Source organism: Mesoplodon bidens (assembly GCF_964165515.1).
Source record: "Mesoplodon bidens genome assembly, chromosome: X".
In the NCBI taxonomy this organism is placed as follows: domain Eukaryota; kingdom Metazoa; phylum Chordata; class Mammalia; order Artiodactyla; family Ziphiidae; genus Mesoplodon; species Mesoplodon bidens.
Window position 1 is genome coordinate 10,212,127 of NC_138163.1, and position 25,693 is coordinate 10,237,819.

The window sequence follows — 25,693 nt, forward strand, 5'->3', positions numbered from 1 at the left end:
TTAGTAGATAATCAAGCTTTGCAAACATCAGCTGCAAGAAATTTTGCCATATTCATCTTCCCTATTACTTCTGGGTCCAGTAATTCTTATACACTAAAAAAAATTTGGGCTTATGCTCCAGAACCTGAAAATGGACCCAAATACTGTTTACACTTAATTTACTCATTTTGTTCTAGTTTATACCAAACCTCAGATTAAACAGTAGTAAAACTTCATTTCTTTAATCATTTTATAAAATTAACACTTTGACTTAATCAAATTTGCCTTTCCTTTGCATTACACAATGTTCAAGTGTTACTCTGCCCTTTGGATTGCCTAAACCCCTTAATGAAAAGAGGAGCTCTCTGATGCAAGCTTTCACAATGAGATATTTAAAGTAATGTGTTTAAAAACACAGAACAAAGAAATTATATATTAAGTACTCATTTCTCAATGATTTATTAATGGCTGGGTTGAACCATGGGGGCAGAATAGTATCTTGTGATCGTCTATGTTATGTTTTTGCCTTGAAGTTAAATAACTTGGGTTTGGTTACAGTTCAGTTATTCACTGGCTCTGAGCCACAACTTCCCAACTGTAAAATAAGAGGGTACACTAGCACAATTATTTGAAAACTATTTTCTAAGAGATGCAAGGAAGATACTTAAAGGGCTGCCACTGGGGTTAGGGTAGGGTTGGGATGAATGGGGTACACAGCTCTTCTAAGAACATCTGTTATATATATTGAGATTCTTTGTAAGATTTCACTGGAAGGAAGCTTTTCAGTGTGAAAATTATTTAACAGTTGTTGTATTGGGGCAGTGTTCATCAAACTTTTTTGCTTTCCTAGACCATAAAAAAACTTTTAATATACTTCCTCAAAAAGTTTTATATTAAAAGCTAAAAACGTTCACTGTATGTTTAAATGGTCACAAAGAGTGTACTTTTAGAGCATATTACAAATATTAAATTTAAAAAATAAAAGTACTTCGTCATCTTTTAAAATGCATCCAATAGTATCTATATATCAAACAACTGGGTACACACCATTATGCATTAAAATGGACTTGAACAATCTATAACTGTCAGAAATTTAACATTGTTCCTTTTTGTCTTGTAATGCATATAGCTATTTCCACAATATTTTATACTAATGTAATATATTTTATGTTTAAACCTTTTATGGAACATAAGATCATATTTCTTGGGCACAAAAATATGTATATACATAAAAATGTTCTTTCAAACATTTCCTGTGACCATACATTCCTATGGGTTAAAAAATTCAGGATTGAGTTATCATTACACTTATGTAGTAGTATCCAATTGATCAAAATAAAAAACATTACACATTTGAATAAAATATTAAAAACAAAGTTAATATTTCTTAGAAATCTATTTCTTAAATGCATTGGACAAGAATAATTTTTGCAATGAGTTTATTTGCCCCTAGGTAAATATTTTTGTGCTAAAATTAAGTTCATTCATGGAGAACTTTTGTTCTGTGTGTGGTGTTTGGGTTTGCATATATGTTAGGCCTGGAAACTTATTTGTGACAATTACAAGATGGGAAAGGAGTCTTATTTTAGTAATGTCTCATACTCATTTGATCTCTGACTTATCTGGCAAAAATTTATAAGCTGTTAACTGGTTTAGGTCTTCCTTCAATGGGCTTGAAAGAACTGGAAGCCGCATGAATGGCAAAGAATGTGTCACCAAGTGGTAGTTTGATTCACGTTCTCAACAGTTACAACAGTGCTTGTTAGGGACAAGTTGAGAGCACTGCCGTTCTTTCATAAAGTGGAAACAGGAGGATTGGGACAAGAAACGGGAAAGGACAGGACAACCTGCTTGGACGTTGCTTCCAAGCAGATCAGTTTCGGAAAGATGACATGTAGAAGTTAGGGAACTGAAAATACTTTCTCTTAGAACTAGCCACATCCAAGTACCCCTTAAAAACTCTTCATGGACCTCTATACACATATATGGATGCCCTAGTATAAAAACCACTGCTCTGGAGGATCTCTTGGGTCTCCTCACATTTTATCATTTGTGATCTCTTGTAGTTTATCATATTATGCATTAGAAACCTAAAATCCCTTTGTAATGGAAAAGCAAGAAGGAAACACGTAGATTTTACGAATGCAAAATATGCCTCACCCTTTCACATTTTTCTTTTGTATCTACATCAGATTAAGACTCTCTAAATAATGCTATCCCCCAAATCAGTTATTGTTCTTCTCATGTGTATCTGATTGAAGAGCAAACTTGAAAACTGAGTTTTAGAGTTGACTTGTAACTAGATCCAGAACAAATCAGCCCTATTTCATGCCTCTTGCCTACTGATAAATTGAATTGACTTGAGCAGAAACGCATTAAAATGTAACATGAAAAGAATATAGGAAGAGAGGAAAAGTGGAGTGATAATTACCATAGAGACATTATATCGACCCTGCTGTTAGTTTTTCATGTCACTAGCAAAACTGAGAAGCAAGCTCTTTAGAGTAAATACAATGACTTATTTTTATGTTACAATTATATTGTTCTAGTTTAGAGGAGAAGCATGACACAGCTACATGAATTCAGTGTGAAGCTCTTCTTTAGGTAATTAACTCCATCAGTGACACACTATTTTCAAATAACAAGGAACATACAATTTTCACCTGAGGGCTCCAGACATTTGGCTTCCTCAAATCAAGACTATAGTGATGGTCATATGAACTTATCTACCAAACATAAACAGACTCACAGACATAGAGAACAGACTTGTGTTTGCCAAGGGGGAGGGATGGAGTGGGAGTTTGGGATTAGCAGATGCAAACTAGTATATATAGGATGGATAAACAACAAGGTCCTACTGTATAGCACAGGGAACTATATTCAATATCCTGTGATAAACCATAATGGAAAATAATATAAAAAAGAATATATATATATATATATATATATATATATATATATATATATATATATATATATATATATATATATAAGTGAATTACTTTGCTGTACAGCAGTAATGAACACATTGTCAATCATCTATACTTCAGTTAAAAAAAAAGCCTATATAGTGATGGGGACTAATTAACCCATCAGTGTAGGGTGGCCAATGGTCTGTCCTTGGATATCCTGAGCAACACAGAGTCTTTTACTGCTCGTGTAAATATACAATGACATCACCATGAAATGTGGTATCTGTTTTCCACTGTCAGACTTGGAGGTTTACTGGCATAATGCATGCAGGCAGAATGACTGCCTAATGTTCTTGGTCTTAGTAAGTTTTTTAGGAAGGTTCAATGAATATTTATGGAAGGAAGAAGGAAAGGAGGAAGAAAAGCATTCTATATATTTTTAAGGAAACCTAGATAGATGATGGCCATTCTGACTGCTGTGAGGTGATACCTCATTGTAGTTTTGATTTGCATTTCTCTGATTAATGATGTTGAGCCTTCTTTCATGTGTTTGTTGGCACTCTGTATATCTTCTTTGGAGAAATGTCTATTTAGGTCTTCTGTCCATTTTTGGATTGGGTTGTTTTATTTGATATTGAGCTGCATGAACTGCTTGTAAATTTTGGATATTAATCCTTTGTAAGTTGCTTCATTTGCAAATATTTTCTCCCATTCTGAGGGTTGTCTTTTCATCTTACATCCACTATGGAGAACAGTATGGAGGTTCCTTAAAAAACTTAAAATAGAACTAGCATACGACCCAACAATTCCACTACTGGGCATATACCCTGAGAAAACCATAATTCAAAACGAGTCATGTACCACAGTGTTCATTGCAGTTCTATTTACAATAGCCAGGACATGGAAGCAACCTAAGTGTCCACTGACAGATGAATGGATAAAAAAGATGTGGCGCATATATACAATGGGATATTACTCAGGCATAAAAAGAAACGAAAGTGAGTTATTTGTAGTGAGGTGGATTGACCTAGAGTCTGTCTTACAGAATGAAGTAAGTCAGAAAGAGAAAAACAAATACCATATGCTAACACATATATATGGAATCTAAAAAAAAAAAAAGGTTCTGAAGAACCTAGGGGCACGACAGGAATAAAGATGCAGACTTAGAGAGTGGATCTGAGAACATGGGGAGTGGGAAGGGTAAGCTGGGACGAAGTGAGAGAGTAGCACTGACCTATATACACTACAAATGTAAAATAGATAGCTAGTGGGAAGCAGCCGCATAGCACAGGGAGATCAGCTTGGTGCTTTGTGACCACCTAAAGGGGTGGGATAGGGAGGGTGGGAGGGAGACACAAGAGGGCAGAGATATGGGGATGTATGTATATGTGCAGCTGATTCACTTTGTTATAAAGCAGAAACTAACACATCATTGTCAAGCAATTATACTCCAATAAAGATGTTAAAAAAAAGAGACCTAGTAGAGCATATAGACATAAATGAGTTGGAATCATTCATAATAGAATGCACTCTCAAGTAGGTCTGTGTCTTTATTCCCGTTTTGCCCCTAGGTTCTTCATGACATTTTTTTTTTTAATTCCGTATATATGTGTTAGCATACGGTATTTGTCTTTCTCTTTCTGACTAACTTCACTCTGTATGACAGACTCTAGGTCTATCCACCTCATTACAGATAGCTCAGATTCGTTTCTTTTTATGGCTGAGTAATATTGAGGATATGGGGAGGGGGAAGGGTAAGCTGTGACAAAGCGAAAGAGAGCCATGGACATATATACACTACCAAACGTAAGGTAGATAGACAGTGGGAAGCAGCCGCAGAGCACAGGGAGATCAGCTCGGTGCTTTGTGACCGCGTGGAGGGGTGGGATGGGGAGGGTGGGAGGGAGGGAGATGCATGAGGGAAGGGATGTAGGAACAGATGTATATGTATGACTGATTCACTTTGTTATAAAGCAGAAACTAATAAAAAAAAAAGAATGCACTGCAAGATTTTTGTAATTCACATATTTTGTGTGTATATTTGTCTGTATATATACATATATATATGTCTGTGTCTATACATACAAACACACATATATGTATACATATATACATATATATAGAGTGTGTGTGTATATATATATATATATATATATATATACACACACACACACACACACACACAGAGAGGATTACAATGAGAATGTGTGCAGGTGCAATTTAAAGCTGTGAAGAGCCATGCAAGTGTGGGCTTTCCTTTTACTGGGAGCACACACCAGTTCTTGTTTCTTGAGAGACACAGGATATAACTATACCCTGGAATTATAGTCAAAGGCCACAGAACCTTTGGTCAAAAGTGTGGTTCTTGGAATTAGACGGAGCTGTGTTGGTACCCTAGCTTCATCACTTACTTGCTGTGAGACCTTGCGCAAGGTATTTAACTTCTATGTGCCTCAGTTGTCTCATTTGTGCGAAGGGCATAATAAGAGTTCCTAAAGCATCAGGATGTTGTGAAAAGTACATGATCCAGTGTGTGTACAGTATTCCTTACTAAAGATTTTTGGATGTAACAATACAGGTCAATATTCCTTCAATTAATCTTTACTAAAGAGATCTTAAAGAAATGTCCCATTTGTTCAGGTTGCAGAGCTGTGTGGTACTAAGGATAACACAGGGTTCGAGTGTGATAAATCTGAACTGATATCCTAAATATGCTACTTTCTCAGATTCCTCTCTGTAAAATAGGATAATATATAATCACTGACTCATATTTAGCAGTGACAACATGCCAGACACTGTTCCAAGAGCTTTACATGTATTTGCATATTTAATCCTCATAGCAACCCCATGGAATCAATGCAGTATCGTTACTTCTCTTAGCTACTCATTGAAGTTGTGGTCATTACCCTAATCTCACAATTGAGACACTAACTTAGAGTTTTCATAAATGGTACTAGGTTTTCAACTTCTTGAGGCCTTGAATCCTGTGCAAGGTATCAACAAGTCCTTGGAATCTATGACATAGTAAATAAACATATGGTAAATTGAGTCAGGAAGATGACTGTCAGAAATCAAGCCTGCAAAATTTGACAATGGTTTGGCGAGTATGGCTTGAATACTCTAATAATACTTCAGAAAACCTAGAGCTCCTGAGAATGAGGATGGGGTAAAGTGTGTAGGAGGATAGACTCCTCAGTTTAGTGGTTGATGAATATACAGGCCTTTTTAAGGGAACTGAGTGGTTCTACTTGCAGCCTGTTGCAGGAGGATAAATTGAACCATTTGAAATCTATGGGAAAGGTACAGAAATGTACTCTAGAATTCTGACAGCTAGAAGTTCAGGCCTTAGGCACTTTCTCTTATAAAAAAAATAACAAACCTATTGACATTCATCTATTAGACTAAGAAGGAAAAAAAGAAACCGTAAAGCTGGCAATATTTCTAAGTTTGATGATTGACTTTTTCTTATGAGGAAAAAATGTAAAAAAAAAAAAGGATTTACACTTCTCCAAACAAAATACACGAAGAATACATATGATGTGGTGGAACCCTGAATTGACCTCTTTATTGTCACCAAAGCACCAGGGAAAAACAATGTATTTCTTGGGTTGGATGTTAGAAATAGTTACGTCTGCTTTTAATACAGGTATGCTTCTTCTGTGTAAAGATGATTCATATCAGTTTGGGCTAATTCGTGCTTTACAATTTAACATATATTTTCAAGAATTGTCTGAGTGGTCCAAGCAGAATGTTGCTGTGGTTGTTGCTGTTTTTGTTGTATTCATTTTTGGTTTTTGGAGGAAGAAATTGAGCCCGCAGAGAGATGAACTGACCTAGTTACAGACATAAGCTAGTATTTAGTGACATGAGACCTATTTGCATAGAAAGGTAACACGAGACACATTTCCCTGTTCGATGTGACTAAATTCAGTAACCAAAGATCATGATGTCAGTAATCCCATACTTGGATTTAGATTAAACATAAATGAATTAGGCTGGCAACAAGAAGGGCCCCTTCTAAATGGCATCATTGGATCTGTCACAACATGTTTTATATAGAAATATTTGGGAGTTTTGTAATGTATCAATATAATCCATATACACCACCCATTCAGATGACCAGATTAATTATGCAAAGGCCCAGTTTTGTTGATACTATTTACTAATTTAACTGTAGGATATGATTTGTTAGGCCTTGTTATTTGTAGATGCCTCCTACTTGTTTCTGTTCTGCCTCCTCTAATTACCTCCTCCTTACTTAATGTAGTTACATTTTCTATTCATTTCTTTAACATGTCTATTGGAGTATAATTGCTTTACAATGGTGTGTTAGTTTCTGCTTTATAACAAAGTGAATCAGTTATACATATACATATGTTCCCATATCTCTTCATTCATTTATTCAAGAAATATTTATTCAATGTTTACAATATACTAAGCACTGTCCTGTGTTCTGAGGATCCAGTAGTGAAAAGACCAATGTGGTTCTTTTCCGTGTTGAGAACAAAGTCTGGTGGAGGAGGCACCTGAAAGGCCTTGATGATGGATTGCATGTGGGAGCAAAGGAAGGTTGAGGAGTCATGGGCGACTCCGAGGCTTCTGACTTGGGCAGCTGGTGGATGGTGCTGCTGTTCACTGAGAGCAGGTGTGCTGGAGGGAGGGCAGAGGTTTTTTGTTGTTGCTTTGGTGTTCTTCTGGCTTGACAAGGGAAAAGTGATAAATTACATTTTAGGTGTGTTGAGCTTTAGGGGCTTCTGGGCCACTAAGGGGAAATGTCCAGCCAGCAGTTGATTATACAGGTCTGTATCTATTTAATCTCTCTGAATCCCATCCCTCCCTTCTCGAGGACCTTAATCTATTGTTTATCCCCTCTCTGTGTTTTAAGTTCTTTCTGTAAATGTGTTCTTTATCTTTAGTATGAAACATACTTCACACACTTAAAAAACAAAGGGACACACATCTCCATCCTGGCATCTCCATATACTACCTGTTTCTCATCATTAAGTCATTCATTCAATTAATAGTTGTTGAACGTATATTGAACATTTTGCAGGTTACAGGACATAAAGTGGTAAATAAGATCAGCAAGAGCCCTGTCTTTTTGGTGCTTTCTACAGGCAGTGAACAGATAACACATATGTCACATATTATAAGCAAAAGTATAAGGTATTCAAAGAAAAATATAATAGGAAGACCTACTCTAGACCGAGAAGTCATGAAAACCTGGAGAAAGTGATATTTAGATGAGACCTACAGGACGAGTAAGATCTGGCCAAGAGAAGAGCATGGAGACTGTTCAGGGTTAAAACAGAGTTGAAGACTGTAGGAAGATTTGTTAAGACTCAAAGATAGGAAAGATCATAAGCCTTTAGGGGGACTAAAATTGGTCTATAGTAGATGGAATGGAGATTCCATATGGTTAAATCCAACAGAAAGAAGTGGGAGGTAAGATTTAAAAAATGCTTTCAGTTATTTGGAAAGTCTTTTTTGAGTGCCTCCTATAAGCTAAATGCTCTTCCAGGCACTGAGGATTCAGCAGTGACTAAGACAAAGAATCCTGCCCTCATGAAGCTGCAATTCTAGTGACGAGAGAAAGAAGGTTAAAGGGTAGTGTGGGAAGTCCTGGACAGATCATACAGAGTCTTATGATTTTGTAATTAATCCTAAGGGCAATAAGGAGACATTATAACATGTTAAGCAGTGAAATTACAAGATCAGTTGTATGTTTTAAAGACATCACAATGGCTATAATGTGATAAAGATGAATGAGTTGGAGGAATCAAAAGTGGAGATAGGAGACGAGAGGAGACCGTTAATCATCAGGTAAGAGATCCCAGTGTCCTGGGGCACAGTCGGAATGGAGAAAAGTAGATGACTAGATATTTATTTTTGAGGTAGAATCAGCAAGCCTTTGTAACTGTCAGGATGTGTGGAGGGGAGGTGAAATAAGGTAAAATCTAGAGTCACTTCTGTATTTTTGTATTGTGAGCCTGGTGGACAGCAGTATGATTTACTAAGATCAGGAACATATGAGGAAGAATAGGTTTGGGGCATAGCTATGATCAGTTGCAGATGTTGTAAGTGTGAGATATCAAGGAAACAATCAAGCAAAAGGTGTCAGTAGACAACTGCACATATCAAAAGTGGAACCATGCGAGCTGTCCCCCCTCCAGCAGAGGCAATAAATTGGTGCATGGTCTCTAGGGATTTTGTAAGCAATAATAAAATTGACTAAAACAGATCTGCTTCTTATTATTGCCATGTGCTAGTAATACGAAGCAAGTCCAGGGACAAAATACTCTTCTCTACTGGAGCTGACTCTTCCCATCACCCGCTACTCCTTCCTTGGTACACCACTGCAGGTGGGTATGGATGCACATGTAGGAGAGCAAAGTCTGAGCTAGAGGTATTTCTTTGGGATTCATCAGCATGTAGGTAATAATAAAATCGTGGGAATACAGGGACTATGCAGAGATATTCAATATTGAGAAGACCATAGCGAAGAGCCAGAGCCTTGAGAATGATGATATTTAAGGTGTTAGCCTAGAAAGGAGTACCAAAGAGACTGGGAAGTATTTTCTCAAGAGGTGGAGGAAAATATCAGGAGTGAGTGACATTATAGAAGCCAAAAGAAGAGGGTATTTAAATATGGAGTGGTCAAATGTCAGGTAAGATGAGGATCAAGAAATGTATGATCTATATTCAATGTTAATTGAGCCCTCAACACGTGTTTGGGGTCACAACAAAGAATAAAACACAATCTCACCCCTGAGAATTTTACAGACAAGTGAGAAAAACAGGTTACATTGCAATATAGAAAGCAATATAACAAGTGTTACGAGAAAGCCATGTAAAACGTTTTCTTGGGAGAAACTAGGTTGGAGACAGAAGAATGGGGGCAGGGGTTGTGCCAGAGATGGCTTTATGGGAAAGGAGATATTCATTCGTGGTGGGCCTTGAAGAATGAAGCAGCATTTGGCAGATAAGAGAGAACAGGATATTCAAGGCAAAGGAATGTGCAAATTCATGGAAACATGCAGAAGTGTGTTGCTTTCGGTAAATGAATGCTTGGTGTGCATGTGAAGAAGCAGCAGAAGACTGAAAATAAGTCAAAATTACCTTGTGAGATGTCGTGTGCCACATGAAGAAGATTTGAAATTTTTTTTTAACTGTATAAAATAGGGACCAAGGTTGTACAATCCATGACCGCAAAGGTATTTTATTCACATATCTCACCTGCTTTCTAAAATAATTTGAACTGCTTATCATTGTTTCATTTTAAAATGTAATATTAAAATCAAAAAATATATATCTTTATGCAAAATGCTTATAATTTCATAAAAAGTTAACTTTCTAAAGCACTTTCAAATTTATCTCACTCCATGAATTCATCAAATACTTTAAAAAAAAGTACTCCCTGCCTTCTACATGCTTCTAAAGATCCCACAAATCTTAGGTCTCATGATTGTTCCTGTTCAGGAACCATCAACTTTGATCATGAAATACTGAACATTTTCAAGAACACTGGCCTCAAATGGGTACCTGAGGCAATATTTGGTACAACTCATTTATATTCATGTTGCATTCTTTCCAAAAGACGCAGTATCTCTTCTATCTGAGGTTTCTCCATTCTAAATTACCACCATGGTGTATTTTCTTTGACTCCGGATTGCTTTTATCCTCTGATAGTTCACAGGAATCTGAGTGAATTTGCCCATCTGCTTTGGGAAGATTTTCCCAGGTTGTAACTTTTGGGTAACTGCTATTAATATAGAAACTGGATTTCTCGGGTCTCATGCTGATTAGCCTGTCACACATATTACAGTTGAATTAGTACATGTTCATCCATTATCAACTATAGTCATATTTGAACTACCACAATTCCAAGAGTCAATTTTATCTATTGACACAAATATCAAAGATTCAGTCAAGAAAAGACCATTAGTAACCTTTTGATGGTGAGTAAATGTGGTTAGTTGATCAGCTCTTCCCCTTCAAAATTCTTAGCAAATATCCCTGGTTGACAGTTAAACTTTGGGACACTATAACTGAAAAAGGCTTTTCAATGTATATATGTGCAATTTTTCTCTCCAGAAGTGGAATGCTTTAGTAACAAATATGGCAAGGGTATAAGCATTGCATGTGTATGCTATCGCATTCCTCAAATAGTATTGTTACTCTCCTATTATTAGCAAAGGAAATGGAAATCAAAGAATGTCTAGACATTAACATAAACTTAGAATGGTTGAAGTTATCTGAATGAAGGTACTATACACGGCAACATCTATTTTTTGCATCTCCACTGAATCCACTTCATTTCAGTTTTTGCCAAACACATGGACCCTGACAAAGTACACGGGAAACCCCATTCAGAAATGCAATGGTAACTTCCGGGTAAGATGGTAGAAGAGTAAGACATGGAGATCACCTTCCTCCCCACGGATACACCAGAAATACAGCTACACGTGGAACAACTCCTACAGAACACCTACTAAAAGCTGGCAGAAGACCCCAGACCTCCCAAAAGGCAAGAAACTCCCCACATACCTGGGTAGGGCAAAGCGGAGAGATTCCCGCAGAGAGGATCGGTGCCGAGCGGCACTCACCAGCCCGAGAGGCTTGTATGCTCGCCCACTGGGGCGGGCAGCGCTGGAAGCTGAAGCTCGGGCTCCGGTCAGAGCGCAGGGAGAGGATGGGGGCTGGCGGCGAGAACTCAGCCTGAAGGGGGCTAATGTGCCACAGCTAGCCGGGAGGGAGTCCGGGAAAACTCTGGAGCTGCCGAAGAGGCAAGTGACTTTTTCTTCGCTCTTGGTTTCCTGGTGCGCGAGGAGAGGGGATTAAGAGTGCTGCTTAAAGGGGCTCCACAGACGGGCGCGAGTCGCGACTGAAAGCGCGGAGCCCAGTGACGGGCGTGGGAGGCTGGGGCTGCTGCTGCCGCCGGCAAGAAGCCTGTGTGCGAGCGCAGGTCACTGTCCACACCGCCCTTCCGGGAGCCGGTGTAGCCCGCCACTGCCGGGGTCCTGGGATCCAGGGGCGGCTTCCCTGGGAGAACGCACGGCACGCCTCGGGCTGGTGCAACATCACGCCGACCTCTGCCACTGCAGGCTCGCCCCGCACTCCGTGCCCCTCCCTCCCGCCCGGCCTGAGTGAGCCAGAGTCCCCAAAGAGGCTGCTCCTTTAACCCTGTCCTGTCTGAGGGAAGAACAGATGCCCTCTGGCGACCTACATGCAGAGGCGGGGCCAAATCCAAAGCTGAGACCCAGGAGCTGTGAGAACAAAGAAGAGAAAGGGAAACCTCTACCAGCAGCCTCAGAAGCAGTGGATTAAAGCTCCACAGTCAACTTTATGTACCCTGCATCTGTGGAATACATGAATAGACAACAAATCATCCCAAATTGAGGAGCCCGGAGTCAGTGCTGTGCCTCTGAGGTGGGAAAGCCAACTTCAGGACACTGGTCCACAAGAGACCTCCCAGCTCCACATAATATCAAACGGCGAAAATCTTCCAGAGATCTCCATCTCAACACCAGCACCCAGCTTCACTCAACGACCAGCAAGCTACAGTGCTGGACACCCTATGCCAAACAACTAGCAAGACAGGAACACAATGCCACCCATTAGCAGAGAGGTGGCCTAAAATCATAAAAAGTCCGCAGACACCCCAAAACACACCACCAGACGTGGACCTGCCCACCAGAAAGACAAGATCCAGCCTCATCCACCAGAACACAGGCACTACTCCCCTCCACCAGGAAGCCTACACAACCCACTAAACCAACCTTAGCCACTGGGGACAGACACCAAAAACAACGGGAACTACGAACCTGCAGCCTGCAAAAAGCAGACCCCAAACACAGTAACATAAGCAAAATGAGAAGACAGAAAAACACACAGCAGGAGAAGGAGCAAGATAAAAACCCACCAGACCTAACAAATGAAGAGGTAATAGGCAGTCTAACTGAAAAAGAATTCAGGATAATGATGGTAAAGATGATCCAAGATTCTATTTCCCAGATCCAAAATCTTGGAAATAGAATAGACAAAATGCAAGAAACAGTTAACAAGGACCTAGAAGAACTAAAGATGAATCAAGCATCGATTAAAAACACAATAAATGAAATAAAAAATACTCTAGATGGGATCAATAGCAGAATAACTGAGGCAGAAGAACGGATAAGTGAGGTGGAAGATAAAATAGTGGAAATAACTGCTGCAGAGCAAAATAAAGAAAAAAGAATGAAAAGAACAGAGGACAGTCTCAGAGACCTCTGGGACAACATTAAACGCACCAACATTCGAATTATAGGGGTTCCAGAAGAAGAAGAGAAAAAGAAAGGGACTGAGAAAATATTTGAAGAGATTATAGTTGAAAACTTCCCTAATATGGGAAAGGAAATAGTTAATCAAGTCCAGGAGGCACAGAGAGTCCCATACAGAATAAATCCAAGGAGAAATACGCCAAGACACATATTAATCAAACTGTCAAAAATTAAACACAAAGAAATCATATTAAAAGCAGCAAGGCAAAAACAACAAATAACACACAAGGGAATCCCCATCAGGTTAACAGCTGATCTCTCAGCAGAAACTCTACAAACCAGAAGGGAGTGGCAGGACATAATTAAAGTGATGAAGAAGAAAAACCTGCAACCAAGATTACTCTACCCAGCAAGGATCTCATTCAGATTTGATGGAGAAATTAAAACGTTTACAGACAAGCAAAAGCTGAGAGAGTTCAGCACCACCAAACCAGCTTTACAACAAATGCTAAAGGAACTTCTCTAGGCAAGAAACACAACAGAAGTAAAAGACCTACAATAACGAACCCAAAACAATTAAGAAAATGGGAATAGGAACATACATATCGATAACTACCTTAAATGTATATGGACTAAATGGTCCCAGCAAAAGACACAGACTGGGTGAATGGATAGAAAAACAAGACCCATATATATGCTGTCTACAAGAGACCCACTTCAGACCTAGACACACATACAGACTGAAAGTAAGGGGATGGAAAAAGATATTCCATGCAAATGGAAACCAAAAGAAAGCTGGAGTAGCAATTCTCATATCAGACAAAATAGACTTTAAAATAAAGACTACTAGAAGAGACAAAGAAGGACACTACATAATGATCAAGGAATCGATCCAAGAAGAAGATATAACAATTGTAAATATTTATGCACCCAACATAGGAGCACCTCAATACATAAGGCAAATACTAACAGCCATAAAAGGAGAAATCGACAGTAACACAATCATAGTAGGGGACTTTAACACCCCACTTTCACCAATGGACAGATCTTCCAAAATGAAAATAAATAAGGAAACACAAGCTTTAAATGATACATTAAACAAGATGGACTTAATTGATATTTATAGGACATTCCATCCAAAAACAACAGAATACACATTTTTCTCAAGTGCTCATGGAACATTCTCCAGGATAGATCATATCTTGCGCCACAAATCAAGCCTTGGTAAATTTAAGAAAATTGAAATTGTATCAAGTATCTTTTCCGACCACAATGCTATGCGACTAGATATCAATTACAGGAAAAGAGCTGTAAAAAATACAAACACATGGAGGCTAAACAATACACTACTTAATAACGAAGTGATCACTGAAGAAATCAAAGAGGAAATTCAAAAATACCTAGAAACAAATGACAATGGAGACACGACGACCCAAAACCTATGGGACGCAGCAAAAGCAGTTCTAAGAGGGAAGTTTATAGCAATACAATCCCACCTTAAGAAACAGGAAACATCTCGAATAAACAACCTAACCTTGCACCTAAAGCAATTAGAGAAAGAAGAACAAAAACACCCCAAAGTAAGCAGAAGGAAAGAAATCATAAAAATCAGGTCAGAAATAAATGAAAAAGAAATGAAGGAAACGATAGCAAAGATCAATAAAACTAAAAGCTGGTTCTTTGAGAAGATAAACAAAATTGATAAACCATTAGCCAGACTCCTCAAGAAAAGAAGGGAGAAGACTCAAATCAATAGAATTAGAAACGAAAAAGGAGAAGTAACAACTGACACTGCAGAAATACAAAAGATCATGAGAGATTACTACAAGCAACTCTATGCCAATAAAATGGACAACCTGGAAGAAATGGACAAATTCTTAGAAATGCACAACCTGCCAAGACTGAATCAGGAAGAAATAGAAAATATGAACAGACCAATCACAAGCAGTGAAATTGAAACTGTGATAAAAAATCTTCCAACAAACAAAAGCCCAGGACCAGATGGCTTCACAGGCGAATTCTATCAAGCATTTAGAGAAGAGCTAACACCTATCCTTCTCAAACGCTTCCAAAATATAGCAGAGGGAGGAACACTCCCAAACTCATTCTACGAGGCCACCATCACCTTGATACCAAAACCAGACAAGGATGTCACAAAGAAAGAAAACTACAGGCCAATATCACTGATGAACATAGATGCAAAAATCCTCAACAAAATACTAGCAAACAGAATCCAACAGCACATTAAAAGGATCATACACCATGATCAAGTGGGGTTTATTCCAGGAATGCAAGGATTCTTCAATATACGCAAATCAATCAACGTGATACACCGTATTAACAAATTGAAGGAGAAAAACCATATGATTATCTCAATAGATGCAGAAAAAGCTTTCGACAAAATTCAGCACCCATTTATGATAAAAACCCTGCAGAAAGTAGGCATAGAGGGAACTTTCCTCAACATAATAAAGGCCATATATGACAAACCCACAGCCAGCATCGTCCTCAATGGTGAAAAACTGAAACCATTTCCACTAAGATCAGGAACAAGACAAGGTTGCCCACTCTCACCACTCTTATTCAACCTAGTTTTGGAAGTTCTAGCCACAGCAATCAGAGAAGAAAAGGAAATAAAAGGAATCCAAATCGGAAAAGAAGAAGTAAAGCTGTCACTGTTTGCAGATGACATGATACTATACATAGAGAATCCTAAAGATGCTACCAGAAAACTACTAGAGCTAATCAATGAATTTGGTAAAGTTGCAGGATACAAAATTAATGCACAGAAATCTCTGGCATTCCTATATACTAATGATGAAAAATCTGAAAGTGAAATCAAGGAAACACTCCCATTTACCATTGCAAGAAAAAGAATAAAATATCTAGGAATAAACCTACCTAAGGAGACAAAAGACCTGTATGCAGAAAATTATAAGACACTGATGAAAGAAATTAAAGATGATACAAATAGATGGAGAGATGTACCATGTTCTTGGATTGGAAGAATCAACATTGTGAAAATGTCTCTACTACTCAAAGCAATCTACAGATTCAATGCAATCCCTATCAAACTACCACTGGCGTTTTTCACAGAACTAGAACAAAAATTTCACAATTTTTATGGAAACACAAATGACCCCGAATAGCCAAAGCAATCTTGAGAATGAAAAATGGAGCTGGAGGAATCAGGCTCCCTGACTTCAGACTATACTACAAAGCTACAGTAATCAAGAGAGTATGGTACTGGCACAAAAACAGAAAGATAGATCAATGGAACAGGATAGAAATCCCAGAGATAAACCCACGGACATATGGTCACCTTATCTTTGATAAAGGAGGCAGGAATGTACAGTGGAGAAAGGACAGTCTCTTCAATAAGTGGTGCTGGGAAACCTGGATAGGGACATGTAAAAGTATGAGATTAGATCACTCCCTAACACCATACACAAAAATAAGCTCAAAATGGATTAAAGACCTAAATGTAAGGCCAGACACTATCAAACTCTTAGAGGAAAACATAGGCAGGACACTCTATGACCTAAATCACAGCAAGATCCTTTTTGACCCACCTCCTAGAGAAATGGAAATAAAGACAAAAATAAACACATGGGCTTCCCTGGTGGCGCAGTGGTTGAGAGTCCGCCTGCCGATGCAGGGGACACGGGTTCGTGCCCCTATCCCGGAAGATCCCACATGCCGCGCAGCGGCTGGGCCCGCGAGCCATGGCCGCGGAGCCTGTGTGTCCGGAGCCTGTGCTCCGCAACGGGAGAGGCCACAGCAGTGAGAGGCCCGCGTACAGCAAAAAAATAAAAAAATAAAAAAATAAACACATGGGACCTAATGAAACTTCAAAGCTTTTGCACAGCAAAGGAAACCATAAACAAGACCAAAAGACAACCCTCAGAATGGGAGAAAATATTTGCAAATGAAGCAACTGACAAAGGATTAATCTCCAAAATTTATAAGCAGCTCATGCAGCTCAATAACAAAAAAAACAAACTACCCAATCCGAAAATGTGCAGAAGACCTAAATAGACATTTCTCCACAGAAGATATACAGACTGCCAACAAACACATGAAAGGATGCTCAACATTTTTACTCATTAGGGAAATGCAAATCAAAACTACAATGAGATATCATCTCACACCAGTCAGAATGGCCATCATCAAAAAATCTAGAAACAATAAATGCTGGAGAGTGTGTGGAAAAAAGGGAACACTCTTGCACTGCTGGTGGGAATGTGAATTGGTACAGCCACTATGGAGAACGGTATGGAGGTTCCTTAAAAAACTAAAAATAGAACTACCATATGACCCAGCAATCCCACTACTGGGCATATACCCTGAGAAAACCATAATTCAAAAAGAGACATGTACCAAAATGTTCATAGCAGCCCTATTTACAATAGCCCGGAGATGGAAACAACCTAAGTGTCCATCATTGGATGAATGGGTAAAGAAGATGTGGCACATATATACAATGGAATATTACTCAGCCATAAAAAGAAATGAAATTGAGCTATTTGTAATGAGTTGGATGGACCTAGAGTCTGTCATACAGAGTGAAGTAAGTCAGAAAGAGAAAGACAAATACTGTATGCTGACACATATATATGGAATTTAAGAAAAAAAATGTCATGAAGAACATAGGGGTAAGACAAGAATAAAGACACAGACCTACTAGAGAATGGACTTGAGGATATGGGGAGGGGGAAGGGTAAGCTGTGACAAAGTGAAAGAGCGGCATGGACATATATACACTACTAAACGTAAAGTAGATAGCTATTGGGAAGCAGCCGCATAGCACAGGGAGATCAGCTCGGTGCTTTGTGACCGCCTGGAGGGGTGGGATAGGGAGGGTGGGAGGGAGACGCAAAAGGGAGGGGATATGGGAACATATGTATATGTATAACTGATTAAATTTGTTATAAAGCAAAAAAAAAAGAAATGCAATGGTAAATGAATGCACGTCCTGTGGTCATTTACCTTTAGATGAGCAGGCCACAGAGAATCTCAGAGGGCTGAGAGTCTCTTCTCAGGTAGTTCACAAGGCTAATTGTTGACTTAAATGGACTATATGTTGACTTAAATGGACTATATGTAGATAAATTAGCACAATCCACAAACAGTGGGATACATGTCTCCATGGGTTTCTCTTCAAGTCTTTTGATCAATTGGCATTAACATCTTTGTTCCAGACTCTTCTCAAGGATGTCTGTACAGCAAACTACCTTGGAAGATAGAGATAGTGTCTCCCTCTAGGGCTGAGAATATGTATACTTTCTTAGCAGGATAATGAAAATAATGTCATTCTCTGGGGCAAATGTTAGGCAGATTGGCCAGCAGCCCTTTTATAAGATTGTTTAAGCTCAGGGTTCCTCAGTTATGACCCAGATCTGCTACTTGTACACCATCCACCTGGTCCACTCTGTATCATCCCCATGGGACTTGTGGGGGTGGGCAAGCGGAACTAATGCAAGTATGAAGCGTGTTCTGCCTGCTCTTCTGTTTGTAACAAATCCTTTGTCTCTGACGCAGGAATCTTATGCCTTCTGCTGGCATGTATGAAATAGTGGCAGGCTAACTTCTGTCTTTCAAGCATGATAAAAACGCAGACACTTCATAGTTCTTAACACCATTAATAAAAAACAACTCAAGTCAATGTTCTAATGACAGTAGGGCATCACAAATTAAAGTTCTGTGCAAATCAATAGACCAGGATAGTGGTGAATGAAGACTCAGTCAAAATAGTAGCAACATCTTCGATGCCTCTAAGTACAAGCTTATGAATGTTAAAGTCATTATCCAACACTTGCATCTTACTGAATAAAGGCCACAGAATACACAAAGAAATGTAAATTCTTCATTTAATATAGTGTCATGGTATATTATTAGGTGGTATGCTGCTTGGGCTTCCATTCCATAAAGGAACTGACATGCATTGGTTATAAGCATTGACTTGGCTATGTGTACATAATGCCATTAAAATAACTAGCTAAAAATAGAAATGTCATTAAACAAGTAATCTGATGCCACGTTAATAAAACGTAGTGATATGATTGAAAACAACCTTTTAAAAAGGAAAATTTCAGATAAAACTTAATTTTGTGTACAAGCCAGTAAATTTAAATTCTGTGACAATTTGTAGAGAATAAATTTATTCCTGAATATGCTAAGATTATAAAAGCTAATAATGCCTGATATTTACTGGTGGTATGATTATAAATAATTATTTTCTCACTCTTGCTTAATTCAATGTTATTATATTTCTTCTAGATACCTTTGTGGTTAACTTGTTAATTGTAACATTACCGAGACTTCTCTATTCCTGGTGACAATTCAGAAATCTTGGCAGAGGCTGTGTTGTATATCTATGTTCCTCAGTATTCTGCATGTAGTAGGGGCTCGGAAATGTGACAAAGATATGGTGCAATGTTTTCAACTTCCATTGCTTCTAGAAAAAAGATGACTAACTTCCTTTTTTAAATAACAGCAGCAAACATATTTCTCAGCATAGGTGCTTCTGTGAAATTGCTTTAAACCATCCCCATGAAATTCAAAAGCCATTTGTTAGAAGGCTGCTCTATTATTATGTCTATGACGTCTTTTATTCTGGGTAGAGCTTTACTATTTAAATCAGTATTCAGGAAAGTAACAGCCTCATGACTTTATTAACATTTTGTTCAACATTTCCCCTCTAAGTAAACCATTTTCCAAATGATAATCTGTCCTATACTAACTGTAATTTGGAAGAAAATTTTTCTTGTGATCATTCTTTTGTGTGGTAAATAGTAAAAACCTATAACTAGCATACAAACATATAACTTACAAAGCAGAAATATTAAACTTCAGCATTCTAATGGTTTTTGATATTTAAATTAAGATTCGTCTTAGCACAGTTGTTGCTCTCAGGGCTGTCACCTCCAAATTTCTCTGTGTGGGTTGATCGATCTGATATAGACACCACATTATTTGGGAAGAACTCTGAACACACAGACTACAAGTATTAATGGAACCAGTGACAAAAAATGCCATGTCCACTCGAATATAAGTTCCACGATGGCAATGACCTTCTCTGGGTTTCTCTATCCTCATTGACTAGAATAGTTTAATAGAATGGATGTTCAATAAATAGTTGTTTAATTAAACACAATGAATTAATCTTGTCATGAGTCTGATATGGCTATAAAGAAGGAAAGGAAGTATTTTATGGAGGAGTTGGTCTGTGAGTCTAGCATTTGTATTTGTCACACTACATCACATTCCCTGTTTTATTATATCTGTGAGTCACATCATTCCAGATAATTATTTATCCACTTATTTGTATATTATTTCTCTCATCTACTAGATTACAAATTCTATGAGGAAAGGTACCATGTCTGTCTTGTACAGAAGTACGTTCTGGGCACCTCAAATAATGTCTAGCATATAGTAGATCCAATATATATCTGTTGAATGAGATACTAAATTTTAATATGAACTTGGTATATCTATAAATTGTAAGACAAAAAACCAGAAAGGTATGGAAATTCCAATTGTTGGCATGGTGAGACAGACCCTCTAGAAGGACATCTGCATCTGTTCAGTGTGTGAGGCCAGGTTATGAAAGTCACTTTTTATAATGAGCTAGAACCTGCTTATGAATCTTTAATATTTGTGGGGATTGAAGATTTCTAGAGAATGCTGAATAATCTTGGTTTTGGAAGAAGTTCATTTAGTCCTCAAGGCAGAGAGATAACTATATGGGATTGATATATCCTAGCATTAAGGGACATTTTAAATGGAACGAGGTATAATCCGATCATTATTATTTATAGGTTTTTTTTATTATTAGTGGTAGTAATTGTAGTAGTTTTAGAAGTGATAGTTTCTGGCATATGGCAGGCACCATAATTAATTGTCAACTGAATGAAAGGCCTGTCATGTTTAGATTTGCTCTCCTCCTTATTCTGAGATGTCTTCAGAACAAAATTTTCCAGTCCTCCCAAAATTCCTGAGTTAGATATAATACAGTGATTGGAACATCAGGATAAATTCTGAGAGGAGCCATGGAACTAATCTGTTCCAACTCTTTTTCCAAGAGATAGATATCAATTTTTTTTTTACATAGACTTGACCCCACACACAGAACAAAGGCCCACAAACATTTCCACATGTTCATTACTCAGTTTCCATTTCATGTCAGGTGTTTCAAGAGATGTCAGGTGTTGGCTTCAGGAAGGGTATTTATTAAAGGGGAGCAGTATGTTGGAGGAAGGATCACAGTCTAGGAAATCAATGGTATGAGTTAAGCCAGAATTATTCAACTTATATGTGGCTGAAAAACATTTACCAAACTCATAATAATAAAACCATGATAATAAAACAGAATGCCAATTTAAGAATTTACAAGAAAAGTATATATTTGGCTCAAGAACTGGATCCAATTATCTGCAAGAGGCTTCCCTGCAGATATGCAAGGAGATAACTTTGTAGATATAATCACTATGTAGCTTATGGGGAGAGGATTTGTTTTGCTCCCATCTTCCACCTAATTATGCACAAGATCCTGTCAATTCCACCTCTGAAATGTATCTTGAATTTTTTTTATTCCATTCTTTTCTTTTTTCAGTTTTTAATTCACCACGTTTCTCCCTGAACTGAAGCAATGCCATTTTAACTGCTTTCTCTATCTTCACTCTTTCCTATCTTTAGTCTCATTCTTTTTTAATCCACTCTCCACACTACAGTCTAAAGAATCTCTCTGGTAATCAAGTCTGCTTGTATCACACCACACTAGCCCTCTTGAGCAAAACCTGCAATGACTCTTCGCTGCATTCCAGGAAGAAACAAAATACACACACATGCATGCACATGCACAGACACATACTTTTAAGCAGGATAACCAGTCAGCCTTTATTATCAGCCCCAATCCACATTTCCATTTCCTTCTCCTAAAAAAATGTCTCCAAATAACCTATGCTGTCATAATGATTGCCTTAACATTTGCCAGTTCTACATCGTGCCAAATCTTCCTTTCATCTGCTTGTGCTGTTCCTGCATCATGGAGTGTCTTTCCACCGTTTACCTATAAAACACCTTTTTCATCAAGACCAAAGTCAAATGTCACTTCCTCTGTGAAATTTTCCTTGATCTACCTACTTGAAATTATTAATTCTATTTTCACAATACATATCCTATTAATACTATTTTGCACTTTTCTATTGTCTCTTTTATTATGTGGGTATGTCTGCATCCATCATTATATTGTTAGCACCTTTAGGGCATCTTCCTCACCTCTGTATCTTCCTTACCTTCCTTTGTATCCTACTGTTGTAGTCTGCTCAGGCCACTTTAACAAAATACCTTAAACTGGGTGGCTTAAACAACAGGCATTTATTTCTCATGGTTCTGGATTATAAGACATGTAAGAGCAAGACGCTAGCATATTTGGTTTCTAATGAGAGTCCATTTCCTGGCTTGCAGATGGTCACCTTCTCACTGTGTCCTCACATGGTGGGGAAACTGGAAGCTCTGATGTCTTTTCCTTGTCTTATAAGGGTAATAATCTATCTCATCATGGGTCCTAACCTCATGCCCTCATCTAAACATAATTACCTCCAAAAGGCCCCACCTCCTAATACTATAACACTGAGGGTTAGGGCTTCACCATATAAGTTTTGGGAGGACACGAACATTCCATACATAACGCCTACTCACTTGTCCCTACCCCCTTTCATGTGTAGTAGAGTGCTGATACAGTGTTGAGTATGTAATAGTCTTGGAAACTTGAAAATCAACCTTTCAGATATCCAAATGCTTTCAGATTTCTGACTGTGGTTGACTGGCAGTTCCCGCTACTAAACCCTGAGCCTACCAGGACATTTACGTAGAAAGTCCTCCTTTCCTCTAGGCTGCTCTCAGCCAGTGATGAAGTGTAGCAGGAATACTAATGCAGACCAACCTCTGGGACATTTGAGACTCCTCTGATGACTAACTTTGCCTCAAGGACTCTCCATTGGCCTGCTGAACTTTCTTAGGACTGCTCTGTAAGTCTAAGACACATCCATGCAATCTTCCTTTCTTCCTTCTCTACTTCACAAGGGTTAGACCTTAGTGCTGTCTGATGGTTCCTCTTGCATCTTCTCCCCATTTTCCCTCACAAGCAATACCCCTAAATTTTTCTTTTATGTGTAATACTCGCTTAGTGTCTGCTTTTCAGAACACCTTGAAAACACAATATGTTTCAATAAATCAAGGAATGGTGCATGCTGTCTCCTATCTCCCAGAAGCCTTGGTGCTACTCTCTGGCCATTCAAAGTCCTTAATATGATCATCAACCCAGACCTTCCTTCCTTTTCAGTACACTCCTATGTAATGACCTGAGAGCCTCTAGCATTATTGATCGTTTATTAATGCCAAACACCATATATGAGTCTAGGACTAGTGACTAGTCACTTACTCATTCTTTTGTACTTATTTTGAAACAAGTAGCTGAGGAAATAAGATTTGTAGTGAACTGGTGACATTATCAAAAATTATAAACTTGCTTTATGTTTATACAAAACATATCTCAAAATATTTCATATCTGTCCTGACTTTGTGCTTGTTTTCAGCTACACTTTTTGAAGAGGAAACTTAAAAGATGTAAAAATAACATCAGAAGAAGAGCAATATAGTGGCTGGGCCACTGAGCTTGTCACCATCTTTTTATTATTACCTGTCAATTGAATATTGGCAGTGTAACCAACAAAGCAGAGAGTGTTCCAAGCAATGTCTAGATGCAGTTTCACATGAGACACATGTAAGAAAGGAGGGGAGAGACCAGGGGGAAGATGACGGAAGAGTAAGACGCAGAGATCACCTTCCTCCCCACAGATACACTGGAAATACATCTACACGTGGAACAACTCCTACAGAACACCTACTGAACACTGGCAGAAGACCTCAGACCTCCAAAAAGTCTGAGCCGTGTGGATCAAAGGCTCTTGGTGCTGCAGCCAGGAGTCAGTGCTGTGCCTCTGAGGTGGGAGAGCCAACTTCAGGACACTGCTCCACAAGAGACCTCCCAGCTCTATATAATATCAAATGGCGAAAATCTAAATGCCTATCGACAGATGAATGGATAAAGATATGGTACATATATACAATGGAACGCTACTCAGCCATAAAAAAGAATGAAATAATGCCATTTGCAGCAACATGGATGCAACTAGAGATTATCATACTAAGTGAAGTAAGTCAGACAGAGAAAGACAAATACCATATGATATCACTTATATGTGGAATGTAAAATATGACACAAATGAACCTATCTATGAAACAGAAACAGAATCAGGGACATAGAGAATAGACTGGTTGTTACCAAGAGTGAGGGATGGAGAAGGGATGGATTGGGAGTTTGGGATTAGCAGATGCAAACTATTGTATACAGGATGGATAAACAACAAGGTCCTACTGTATAGCACAGGGAACTATATTCAGTATCCTGTGATAAACCATAATGGTAAAGAATATGAAAAAGAATGTCTATATATGTATAGCTGAGTCACTTTGCTGTACAGCAGTAATTAACACAATATTGTAATTCAACTATACATCAATAAAAAATAAACACTTTTTGTTTTAGGCCGTCAGTGTTGCTTGAAATTAACCTACACATTTAATGATTTCTTTGTTCAATTAATTGTTTTCCACTTCTGTTTCTTTCTTCCTTCCCTACCTTCCACTGGAAACATCAAATGTTTCTTTGCTGGTTTAAAAATTATAGATTCTCTTTTGAAATTTTAGTGGTTATTCCTAACTTACTAAGATGCATGCTAGTATTTTTTCCCATTAGCTTATTAACCTTATTTATAGTTGTGTCTACCTGGTGACCTTGGCATGCTCTCAGTTTCCTCTAAGCCCAGAATCTAACATAAATGTCATGCACATGAGAGGGGCTCAGCATTTGTTGGAATCATATGTAATCTCTCCCCTGGTGTCTGAGTAAGTGCTTGGCAAATTAACTCAGTATAGTTTAGAACGAGACAACACAATGGAAAGGGATTATTTGCCAAATACTTATTAGGAATTCTAGTATCGTTGCTACCTGACCCAGGCATCCTAGTGACCCTGTCTTCCAAAGACATCAAACATAACCCATCCTCAGTATCCCTATCCTCATGGCACAATGGTCAGCTTTCTTACTGCCCTGTATTGGATACTAAATGGTCAAAGAGCCAAATGAGGCAAGCACATCACCATTACAGACACGGGTCCCGTCTAACATGGCAGAGGGGAGAAACCCACCTACTAAGGAATGTAATCCAAGTACTTTGCTCATGTAATGAATTCCAGCTGAATAGTTCTTGTAAAATTTTTGAAAAGACTGGATTAGATAGTATCAGTGGACAGTATGAAAGTTCCCCATGAGAAGATCTCAATGGGAAGTTAAAGGAAATGGGGAAAGTTAGCTTATCTCATCCTCAGGAAATCTGGACTGAAATTCAGGATATTAGGATTCCTTTGTTCTCTCTCTTTTTCTTTCTTTCTGTGCCTGCATTCTCTCTCTCTTTCCCT

The 25,693-nt window shown here is 38.3% G+C and overlaps 1 long non-coding RNA gene across 1 annotated transcript in view; it reads left to right on the forward strand.

Annotated features, from left to right (window-relative positions):
- LOC308609101 overlaps positions 1-24,760 on the forward strand; it is a 135,059-nt gene extending 110,299 nt beyond the window's left edge. Inside the window, exon 2 of the long non-coding RNA XR_014014269.1 lies at positions 23,749-24,760. This is a non-coding gene — a long non-coding RNA (uncharacterized lncRNA). The remainder of the gene's footprint in view (positions 1-23,748) is intronic.
- The last annotated feature ends 933 nt before the right edge of the window (positions 24,761-25,693 follow it).